We start from the raw sequence: 12,463 nt of genomic DNA, 5'->3' as shown, positions 1-12,463 counted from the left end.
AACTGATTCTGATTTCATTTCTATATTTATCTATTGTCTATACTTCCTCTGAAGAGATTATGCTGCATGGCCAACGTGAAGAGCCCATGCTTTTGACAGGTGTTTCTCATTACAAATAAATGCAATAAAATCTTGATGAAATAGAAGCCAAAAAAAAACACAAAATAATAAAAATAAAATAAAAGGAGAGCAATTAGCAATTTCTTTTTTTTTTCCAAAAGGACTGTTTTTATTTATACAGAGTCCTAACCTCTTCACAGCGGTAGTAGGAGTGGGAGAGGTTCCTTTCTCAATCCAGGGGCCTCCATAATGTTGCTTTGTTGTTGCCAAACACACAGGCAAGTGGCATCATGGATTTGGTAAACTAGTAACAACGTTTAATCTCTCTCTGCTAGAGCAACAAGGTGAGCATCAATCTCTGCTTCTGTAAGAATCCTGAATTTAGGATTTTCAACTGTAACTACTCCAACTTCTATTTCTGAAGGTTTGAAATCAATTGATAGAACAGGCATCTAATTGCAGTTTCTACTGTCTGTTCAAATTTCCAGTCAAATTTCTTCTTCACTTTTTTTTTTCAAGGAAGCTGGTTGACTCAGTTTGTTTAATTCCTGCTGCAGTGGCTTTAAACCCACAGTAGTAACCTGCAGGATCACACTTGTACACCTGAGGGCCTTGTTCTTCATCTATACCAATTAAAATCATACAACAATCAAGAGGCCTCATTTCAGCATTCTGTGTGTAGACCTGAGAAATGTCAGCAATTCTTTTACACAGCATGTCCAGGGAATCTCATAGCCATACTTGTATTTCTAATTAGCTGCCTCAGCGTGCCCTCTGTACCTGGGATCTACTGTCAGCTGTCATTCCTGTCATCACACAGCCAATGTTTTCGGTTATCTTGAATAAGTGAGTCACTGTGCTGGAATCCAATAATTTATCAGGTACTTTCTTCTGTGTAACAATTACTGTACAGTCTTTCCCTCTGATGGCTACTGATGTAAGGCCACCCTGGTTAATAGCTTTAAAAGCATATTCTACTTGGTAGAGCCGGCTCTCAAATGAAAAAATGGTAATGTGGCGATCAAAACCGGCGCTGGAACCACGGGAGATGTTGGTGCACCACTTCAACACAGTATCTCTAGCAACTTCCTTAGAAGGCAAAATGGGCCAGACTTGGTGATAGGTGGATGTGAATGAAGGCTTAGTGATTTGTCCTTTATTCATTCAATAAACACTGCAATCATTCAAATATCCTATTTAAAACAGCACACATATCATCTTCTATTTCCTTGTCCTGCTTTATTTTATTTCATAGCACTCACCATTCCCTGACACTATATTATGCACATAATTGTTTGTTTAGGGACTGTTGCCCCCATTAGAAAAGTAAACTTCACAAGGACAGTCAGTCTGTCTATTTTGTTTGTCATTTTATCTTGAGTGCTAAGAACAGTGCCTGCCACATAGAAAGCATTAGAGGTGGACTTTGGCTTCAGTCTCAGCCTTTGGAAGACTGAACAGACAAATAAAGACTTCAACATAATGTCCGGAATCCCCGAACCTGTGAGCGTTCAGTGGTCATGTGATTAATAAATATAACAATGTTAGTAATACAAGCCAGCAGGTCATTCAGTTTCAAATATAGGTAAGTATTCTAAAAGTTAGCTGGAATAAAAATCTCCTTGTGTGCTTTATATGTTGAAATTCTACTAGTCGATTGAAATATAAATGTATATGTGTACCACTGAAAGAAATGCTGAAAAAGGAACCAGATAAGATTGTGAGAATTTCTTATGTGGTTCCTGTCATTTTGCGCCAGGGTGGATTCTACAATTGGTGTGCATGTGATGAAAATTGAGATATGGTTGGAAACTCAAAAATGATTTTTCTACCGTTTTTTTTCTTGAAGGCTAATTATACTGCTCCATTGCCACATTTCTAGATCCAAGGTTTAAGGAAAAAATTTTCTAGATTGATTGTGTGAAACAGTCAATGCATGAAAAAACATTAGAAATAAAAATACAAATGAGTGAAACAATCTTCAATCTGCTCCTAAAAATCTTCTGAGAGCATCTTCTTCGAGAATTAACCAAGGCTTCAGTGTGTGGCATTGCTTTAATAAAACTGCCCCACCGCCTTTGACCAAATCTTTGAGTCATTGAATTGAAGAAGAGATAAATAAATAATTTTTTCCATTAGAGAAGAAGCAAATATTCATAATTTTGTGGAATTATCTTCATCAGCATTCCTCCATATTGACAGAGCTAGCCAAAAACTATCTGCCAGACATAAAAGCCCAGGAGATGGAATGATCAGCCAAGTCTTGGCCTCTTTGGTAGACAATGTTTGTCACCTTCCCAACAGCCTTTTCAGTCTTCCTTGCCAATAGAACCTAATTTTATTAGTCTCCAACCTCCTCTTCCCAGCCATGAGCTTCAGGGAGATGGATCCCAGTCCCAGCCTCAGAGAGTGAGTACTGATGGGACTCAGTTAATGATAGTGGTGCCATTCTCTATGCTAGTGATTGGCCACATGATCATGTGACCCAACATTGGCCAATGAGATGTGAAGAGCTTTCCATTAGGGACTTGCTGGATATCACCCATTTGTCCCTCCAGATCCACTCTCCAGCCTTCTCTGTCCTGCCTTTTTCCCATGGAAGCCCACCCATTGGCCTGCATCAACAAGCTCCCTTATATTGTGGCTTCTGGATTTGGCCAATTGGATATAGCAGGAAACCAGAGGGGAGAGGAGAGTGAAGTCAGAATATTTATTCCCCCATTCCTTCTCTGCCAAGTCACCATGGATTGGATTCTTACCTCTGAGAACTTGTATCAGGAGGAGCTCCTACAGATATTCCCTGTGGGTTTCTATAACATCTCCTTCCCCTTTCCTCTTTAGTTCTAGGATTGTTAACTACTCTCCACTGTTACTAATGCTGGGGAAGCACTAGTTACTAATGCTGCACCATCTCCTATTGGCTTCCCTTAACCTTGTCTGTACCTTGTCCATGCTGTCTTCATTAAACTCTCATTAGCTATCCTGTTTGAGTACATGTTCCAGTTACTAGGGATGTGTAACAAATTACCCCAAAACTTAGTGGCTTAGAGCAACCATTTTATTTTTCTCACAATTTTTGAGTCAGGAATTTGGGAAGGGCTCAGCTGGAAAGTGTTCTTTTTGGGTCTTTCATGTAGTTGTAGTTAGATGTCAGCTGAGGCTGCAGTCATCTGAAAGCTTCCCTGTGCTAGATGTCCAAAATGGCTCACTCAAATGGTTGACAGTTGATGCTTCTTGTAGGCTAATAGTTCAGCTGAGCTGTTGTCCAGAGTTCCTACATTTGTTCCCTACAGCATGGATATATCAGTTGGACTTTTTACATGGCAGCTCAGGGCTACAAGCATGAGTGTTCCAATGAATTAGGCAAAAGCTGCATCATTTCATATGACTTAGCCTAAAAAGTCACATAGCCATCATTTCTGCTATACCCTAATGACTGATAGATCCACAAGCCTACTCATTCAAGGGGAGGAGAATTTGGCTCTACCTCTTAATGGGGGAGTGGCAAGTTCTCATCATAGAAAAGTATATGGTATGAGAGAGATGACTGCAGCCATCTATGGAAAATACAATTTGTCACTGTGTGCCTTCTGTTTCCTGCCAGGACTCTGACTGGTATAGGAACCTTCTAGAAAAGTTTTTCTTGATCTTTAAAAGAAACATAGAGAAAGGAAGTTCCACTTTATGCCTTTGGACATAGCTTTCTGAATGTGTTGACTAGAACGCGGCAGCCATTGTGAGACCATGAGCCTTCCTAAAAAAAAAAAAAGTGAGGGGAAATGGACACTCCATTCACACACTTCATATGGAAAAGAACCTGGGGCCCTAATGGCATCACTAAGCCTCTAAATCTACTAACCCTGAAGCTGTGATGCCTCAGATTTCTTGTTTTGTAAGATAGTTGTTGTCAAACCCAGCTGTGCTGGGATTTTCTATTTCTACCAGCCAACAGCATCCCAAATAATCCAACCTCTTGGTACCAGTGCCCACTTCACTATACTCTGTTTCATTCTCTAGCAATTCTAATGGCTATCTCAGTCTTTCTGTGGACTTCCCAGATTATAACTGGTACCACATAACATCTATACCCCTAGATCTGTCTCCCACATAACCCCATCTCTATTATCATTATTCCTACTTTAGGAAACAAACATCCATGATTGGTGTTATGGACTGAATTGTGTCCTTCCAAAATTCATGTGTTGGAGTCCTAACCCCCAGTACCTCAGAATGTGACTGGATTTATAGATAAGGACTTAGAAGAAGTGATTAAGTAAAAATGAGGCCCTTAGGGTGGACCCTAATCCAATATGACTGGTATCCTTATAAGAAGAGGAAACTTGAACACACATAGATACCAAAGATACATGTACACATGGAAAAGACACAATGAGAAGGTAGCCATCTGCAAGCCAAGGAGAAAGAGGCCTCAGAAGAAACCAGACCTGCCAACACCTTGATCTTAGACTTCTAGCCTCCAGAATTGGGAAAAAATAAATTTCTGTTGTTTAAGCCATTCAGTCTGTGGTATTTTATTACAGCAGCTCAAGCAAACTAATATAATTGTTAGGGAATCTAGGAAGTTTAAGCCCTGTGAAATCCCACTGAAATCTTATACCTACTTACAGTCGCTTCCTTCTCATTAATCTCTCTCTACCCTCCCCCTGCTTGTTCTCCTGTATTCCTTTTACTATCTCCTGGTCTAGGCCAAGGTCTTGAGCTGGCACTGGATGTCATCATGTTTAAAAATATTTTAAAATAAAATTAATAAATACTTCTTTTAAAAATAAAACAATATAGAAGTATCTAAGACAGAAAGTATAAGCCCCTTTCCTCCCTACTCCTGGTACTCCTCCCACAGTTAATGTTTGTATCTCTATTTCAAAAAGCTTTTATACATATGCAAAAATATAATTCTTTAGAGAAATGAGATTTACACACTGTTGTGAAACTTTCTCTTTTTGCTTAATAAATTGTCATCATCTTTCCATGTCATGTTATACAGATACCTTATTGTTTTTTTTTTTCAGCAGAGAGAAACAAAAAGTAAGTTAACATTTATTTAGAACGCAATATATGACAGACATCCCGCAGTATTCATTATATTACTTTATAATTCCTCAAAATAGTTCTATGTGTTAGGCATTATTTTTTGTATTTTGCAAAGAAACAGGTCCAGAGAAGTAAATATGTTTCCTAAGGATACCAAGGGACTTTATGTTCTTTCCCATATTATCCCCCTTAAATAGATCAGATACCTTATTCTTTTTAAAGGCAGATTAGTGATTTTTTATTTGTATACTGCATATCATTACTTATTTAATAATTTCATTGTTGTTAAACATTTAGGTTGTTTCCAATTCCCTATTATAAACAATGATATAATAAATGTCTTTATATATCTAACTTTGTATACTTGCTTAAGTGATTCTGTCAAATAAAATTTAAAAGTGCATCAAAGGGTGTACACAATATTTCAATACACACTGCCAAATTGCCTCTAAAAGGTTCTGCCAGTTTATACTTCCACCATCTGTGTGTGAGTGTCCACTTCCCCTCACCAATGCTAGGTTTTAGCACATATGACAAGTGAAAACTATTACCTTGTTGTTTTAATGTTTATTGTAATTATAAGTGAGATTAAGCATGTTCTCATGTGTTGGACAATTGTGTTTCTTCTGGGAATTGCCTATGCATGTCCTTCATCCATTTTTCTATTGTGATTTATTGCTTATTCTTGAGCATGGAAGTCAAGTGATCAGAGATAGACTTCAGGAAGATCAATCTTACTGTAGGAAAAATGACTAGAGACGAGGATACCAAGTCATGTAGAACATGGGTCTGTTGAAAAGAGAGGATTTGTTAAACTTGAAAAAAAAGGGCAGAGTCTAGACTAATGCCCAAGTTTTTATTTGGGTGACTATGCAGATAAGGGTGCTATTTGCTGACTTGCGAAAGCAAGGAGGAGGAGCTAGTTTGAAAGGACTAGAGGTATGAAGATGACAAGTAGAGTTTAATATACATTGAGTTTAAGATACCTGGAAGAATACCAAGAGCAGAAAATCAGGACACTTTTGAATATAAATGTCTAGAGCTCAAGAGGAAACAATGGGCATGCAAGAGGGAGAGATCCGGGAGCCATCAGCATATAGATGATATCCAAAGCCAGCTCCTGTATTTGGCCTCTCCAGCATGGGGAAGCCAGGGAAATAAATTTTTTAAAGTACTCAAATATAGAGAATAGAAGGGGAAAGAGTGTATGAAAGAGACTGAAAAGGACCCATGAAGAAGACTGAAAGAGACCCATTGGAGTAGTAAGAGAACCAGTGTCTTAGTCTGTTTGGGCTGCTACAACAAAATTCCATAAACTGGGTAGCTTATAAATAACAAAAATTTATTTCTCACAGTCCTGAAGGCTTGGAAGTCCAAGATCAAGGTACTGGCAGATTCAGTGTCTAGTGAGGGCTCAATCATCATAGATAGTGATGTCTAGCTGTGTCCTCAAATGGTAGAAGGTGCAAGCAAGCTCCCTGAGGCCACTTTCATAAGGGTACTAATCCCACTCATGAGGAATCACTTTCCAAAGGCCCCACCTCTTAATATCATCACCCTGGAGGTTAGGTTTCAACATGTGAATTTTGGGGAAACACATTTGGACCATAGCAACCAGGAAAGTATCTAAAAGCCAGAATAAGTTGCTAGAGGGGGAGATTGTCAAGAGAGATTAATGTGGTGAGAAATCAAGAAAAGAGAAAACATAGCAAAAAGCCACTGGATTTAATAAGTGAGGTTGGTTGATGTTGGTAGAAGCAATTATAGTTGAAAGGCAGTGGGAAAGCTAAATCACAGTGGGTTGAGGAGTAGGTAAAAGGTGAGAAAGTACATGTATAGACAACTCATTCAAGAAATCGTTTTGTGAAAAGGAGCAGGGATATGGGGAAGTAGCAAAAAAGATATGGGTTTCCTTTTTCCAGTGGGAGAATCTTGAACATCTTCCAATGTTAATGGAAGACTTCCAACAGAGAGAGATAGGTTGAAACTTCTGAAAAGAAAGGGACAATTGGTGGAGTGAAGTACTACAGAAGCAGAAGAAAATGGGAACCAAGTACAGGTGCAGAAGTTGTCTTTTCCCCCAGATTCTTAGCACTTGGGTTTGAGATTTAAATACCAGCCTCCCTCTTGATTAGGAATGACCTTTTACTTTTCCCACACAAAAACAAGCCAGATTAAATGGTGGACCAGTTAGCCAGTTGTTTGCCACTCTACAAAAGGAAACAAAAATATCAAAAGATTAAATCTATGCTAATTAATTCAGGTTTCCATAAGGAACTTCTCCACTAACCGTAAAACAAAAATTGGTCCTAGTCTCCTTGCTGAAGTTAACTGCACCCCGGAGTGGAATAAACACAATAGTAACAAACCTCCCTGCAAGCTTATACTATTTATGGACTATTTTTGCAACTGTGTGCACCAGCATCCCTGAGCCCCTGAGGCTAACACCATCCAGCTGACTTGAGCAGAAGGAGCCAGGTCAGCAGTAGCCTTACTCTAAAAGTCTAAAATTGAATAATGCATAATGTAAGGTTATCTACAACAAGTCATCTAGTTTATTATCAAAATAAAAATCTTTTAATGTGCCTGTTAAAAAGTTGCTAGAGTTGAGGGGAAAAAAACTAAAGTGAGAACAAGAACTACTCACAAGTAGAAATAATTTTGCCAAAAGACCTTTCAAATATATTTAAACAATACTTCCTGTCTCTATCCATGGACAGTCAGTTACTTTTCCCCTTAGTGTGAGTGACTAATGCACTCCAATTACAAGCAATGGAAAAACCATGAAATGAAAGGCAGTTCCAAATAAGTTTAAATATTATGTTAAGTTCATTACGTATAATACATTCCTTATTTTGAACATCCAGAAAGGTATGCAATTTTTATTAAAGAAAAAATTGTTTTTTCCTTGCCCCTGTCAAATAAATGCTGAACAAATATTTAAAGAATATCAGTTTGAAGGATAACTCTTTCTGTAGCCTGCTTGTGGCGCCCACACGGCGGGCACTGCCCTTGCCAGGCCTTCTTTCTGCACCCAGAGCACACTGAAGCCCTTATTCCCCACCTCCTGCCTGTCCTGCCCTAGAATTCAATGAGCCCCTCCAGCCCTGTGCTAGATACCACAAGAGAGACAAAGCTGAAGCTATGATAATATTGAAATCACAAGAGAGCTGAGAAGTTTCAAAGTGATGACACCCATGAAACAGCTAACAGACTGTCTGGGACATAACAAATGCTTACTGGAAATATTTTAATTTTTCAGTTATATTCCCCAAGTTTCAGAAAAGCTGTTAACACAGCTTTTTGCTGGTATTCAGAAGTACTGGCTTCTGGGAAAACTCCCTTAATCTTCTTTCCAAGGCAAAGGATTTTCTCTTGCTAGAAACCAACCAAATCCCTACCTAAACGAACAGATTGCGTGAAAAGCAGAGGTGGAAATAATTAGTGAAGAAGTGAAGGGGAAGATTTAGTCTCTAGTTAACCTCATTAACATCTTCAGCCTTTCATTAGGTTTTTAAATTTTTTATTGTAAAGTATTATACATATAAGCTGCTGTGGAAAATAGTTTGGCAGTTACTCTAAAAGTTAAACATAGAGTTACTGTATAACCCAGCAATTCCACTCCTAGGTATTTACCTAAAAGAAATGAAAACTGGTACTTAAATACATGTGCATGTATATTCATAGCAACACTATTCACAATAGCCAAAAGTCAGAAATAGCCCAAATGTCCAGCAACAGATGAATCGAGAAACAAACTGTGGTATACACATACAATAAAATATTATTCAGCTGCTAAAATGAATGAAAAACTGATATATGCTATAACAAAGATGAACCTCTAAATCATTATGCTAAATAAAAGAAGCCAGACACAAAAGGTCCCATATTTTATAATTCCATTTATATAAATTATTCAGAATAAATAAATCCATAGAGACAGAATGCAGATTGGTGGTTTCCAGAAGCTGGGGGAAGTGGGAAACGGGAATCAATTTCTTAATGGAAACAGGGTTTCCTACTGGAGTGATGAAAACGTTTTGGAACTAGATAGAGGCAGTAGATGTACAGCATTGTGAAGGTACTAAATGCCACTAAATAGTTCCCTTTAAATGGTTATTTTTATGTTATGTGAATTTCATCTCAATAAACAAATTAATTAAAAAACATAAAAGGTCTTTTATATATAAGATCAATTAAGATAATGACATGACTACCCGGGTTCTCAACACCATATTACCTTAGAAGCTCTTCCCAAAATACACAGCACTTTCTGCAGAAAAATAACCATCACCCTAAATTTTGTAGTTTCTTGCATCTATTTAACTTTTCAGCTATTTTTGTATCCGTATACAATATTTTTACCTGTTTTTGAATTATATATAAAAGATTATTTTATGTATTCTTCTATTACTTGCTTTTCACTTAACATGTTTCTGAGATTCATCCATATAGGTTCACATAACAAAAACTTACTCATTTCAGTGCTGTATGTGCTCCATTGTTTAAATAAACTATGGATATTTATATTGCCTCTAATTTTTGCTATTACAAACAATACTACAATAGACATTTTTGTACATGACTCCCCATATAAATATGTGAGAGATTCTCTAGAGCCGTGCTGTCTGATAAGGTAGCCATGAGCTACATGTGACTATTGAATATTTGAATTGTACCTAATGTGAAATGAGATACAAGTGTAAAATACATGCCTGATTTTGGAGATTCAGTATGAAAAAAGAAGAATATAAAATACCTCAGTAATAACCTGTACACTGATTGCTTGTTGAAATGTGTTTTTGATATATTGGGTTAAATAAAATACATTATTAAAATTAACATCAGCTGTTTATTTTTACTTGTTTTAATGTGGCTACTAGTAGCAGGTATGCTGTCTACGAATTCTCTTAGTTTTCTTTTACCTGAAATGTCTTTATTTTGTCTTCATTTTAAAGTATACAGGCATATCTCATTTTATTGTGCTTTACTTTATTGCACTTCACAAATGTTGCATTTTTTACAAATTGAAGTTTTGTGGAAACCCTTCATGGAGAAATTCTATTTTTCAAACAGCACATGCCAACTTCATGTCTCTGTGTCATATTTTGTTAATTCTCACAATGTTTTGAACTTTTCCATTATTATTATATCTGTTATAGTGGTCTTTGATCAGTGATCTTTGATGTTACTATTGTAATTGTTTTATTATTTTTTTTACTATTTTTGTAATTGTTTTAGAGCATCATGAACCATGCCCATATAAGACAGGGAACTTAATTGATAAACGTATGTGTTCTGAGTGCTGTACTGATAGGCCATTCCCCATCTCTCCATCTCTCCTGAGGCCTCCCTATTTATTCCCTGTGACACAACAATATTGAAGTTAGGCAAAGTAATCACCCTACAATGGCTTATAAGTTTTCAAGTGAAAGAAAGAGTTGCATTTGAAATTCAAAGACAAAAATGATTCAGTTTAATGAGGAAGGCATATCAGAAGCCAAAATAAGCCCAAAGCAAGGCCTTTTGAGACAGTTAGCCAAGTTGTCAATGCAAAGGAAAAGTTCTTGAAGGAAATTAAAAGTGCTACTCTAGTGAACATACAAATGATACAAAAGTCAAACAGCCTTATTGCTGATAGGGTGAATGTTTTAGTGGTCTGGACAGAAGATCAAACCAGCCACAATATTTCCTTAAGCCAATGCCTGATCCAGAGAAAGGCCCTAAATCTCTTCAATTCTATGAAGGCTGAGAGAGGTGAGGAAGCTGCAGAAAAAAGTTTGAAGCTAGCAGAGGCTGGTTCACGAGGTTTAAGAAAAGAAGCCATCTCCATAATATAAAAATGCAAGGTGAAGTAGCAAGTACTGATGTAGAAGCTGCAGCAAGTTATCCAGAAGATCTAGCTAAGACCATTGATGAAGGTGGCTACACTAAACAACAGATTTTCAATATAGATGAAACAGCCTTATACTGGAAGAAGATGCCATCTAGGACTCTCATAGCTGGAGAGGGGAAGTCAATGCCTGGATTCAAAGCTTTAAAGGACAGGCTGACTCTCTTGCTAAGGCTAATGCAGCTGTTAATTTTAAGTTGAAGCCAATGCTAATCTACCATTCCAAAAATTCTAGGGTCCTTAAGAATTATACTAAGTCTACTCTGGCTGTGGTTATAAATGGAACAAGAAAATCCGGATGACAGATGACAGCCCATCTCTTTACAACATGGTTTACTGAGTATTTTAAGCCCACTATTGAGACCTCCTGCTCAGAAAAAAAGATTCTTTGAAAATATTACTCTCCTTGACAATGCACCTGGTCACCCCAGAGCTCTGATGGAGATGTACAAGGAGATTAATGTTGTTTTCATGCCTGCTAACATAATATGCATTCTTCAGCCCACAGATCAAGGAGTAATTTCAACTTTCAAGTTTTATTACTTGAGAAATACACTTCATAAAGCTATAGTTGCCAGGGATACTGATTCCTTTGATGGATCTGGGCAAAGTAAATTGAAAATCTTCTGGAAAGGATTCGCCATTCTCTAATAGATGCCATTAAGAACATTTGTGATTCATGGAAGGAGGTCAAAATATCAACATTAACAAGAGTTTGGAAGAAGTTGATTCCAGCCCTCTTGGATGGCTTTGAGGGGTTCAAGACTTTAGCGAAGGATGGGACTGCATATGTGGTGGAAATAGCAAGAGAACTATAAGTAGGACCTGAAGTTGTGAGTGAATTGTCACAATCTCATGATAAAACTTTAATGGATGAGGAGTTACTTCTTATGGATGAGCAAAGAAAGTGGCTTCTTAAGATGGAATCTACTTCTGGTGGAGCTGCTGTGAACATTGTTGAAGTGACAAAGGATTTAGAATATTACATAAACTTAGTTGATAAAGCAGTGGAAGGGTTTGAGAGAATTGATTCAATTTTGAAAGAAGTTCTATGGTGGGTGAAATGTTATCAAACAACATGACATGCTACAGAGAAATCTTTCATGAAAGGAAGAGTCAATCGACATGGCAAACTTTATGGTTGTTTTATTTGTTTCGTTTCGTTTTGTTTTGTTTTGTTTGAGACAGCGTCTCGTTCTGTTGCCCGGACTAGAGTGCTATGGCATCAACCTAGCTCACAGCAACCTCCAACTCCTGGGCTCAAGCGATCCTTCTGCCTCAGCCTCCTGAGTACCTGGGACTACAGGCGTGTGCCACCATGTCCAGCTAATTTTTTCTATATATTTTTTTAGTTGTCCAGCCAATTTCTTTCTATTTTTAGTAGAGATGGGGTCTTGCTCTTACTCAGGCTGGTGTCGAACTCCTAAGCTCAAGTGATCCTCCCGCCTCGGCCTCCCA

The 12,463-nt window shown here is 37.6% G+C and overlaps 1 pseudogene across 1 annotated transcript; it reads right to left on the bottom strand.

Annotated features, from left to right (window-relative positions):
- Positions 1 to 204: 204 nt before the first annotated feature.
- Positions 205 to 1,224, bottom strand: LOC105824240 (annotated as a pseudogene). Its single transcript, XR_001138190.1, has one exon. The product of XR_001138190.1 is annotated as a proteasome subunit alpha type-6 pseudogene (transcript).
- Positions 1,225 to 12,463: the final 11,239 nt, after the last annotated feature.

The sequence above is a fragment of the Propithecus coquereli genome, unplaced genomic scaffold (assembly GCF_000956105.1).
Source record: "Propithecus coquereli isolate 6110/MARCELLA unplaced genomic scaffold, Pcoq_1.0 Scaffold728, whole genome shotgun sequence".
Lineage (NCBI taxonomy): Eukaryota > Metazoa > Chordata > Mammalia > Primates > Indriidae > Propithecus > Propithecus coquereli.
Note: the sequence above shows the minus strand (reverse complement) of the source record. Positions and strands in the feature narration are given on the sequence as shown.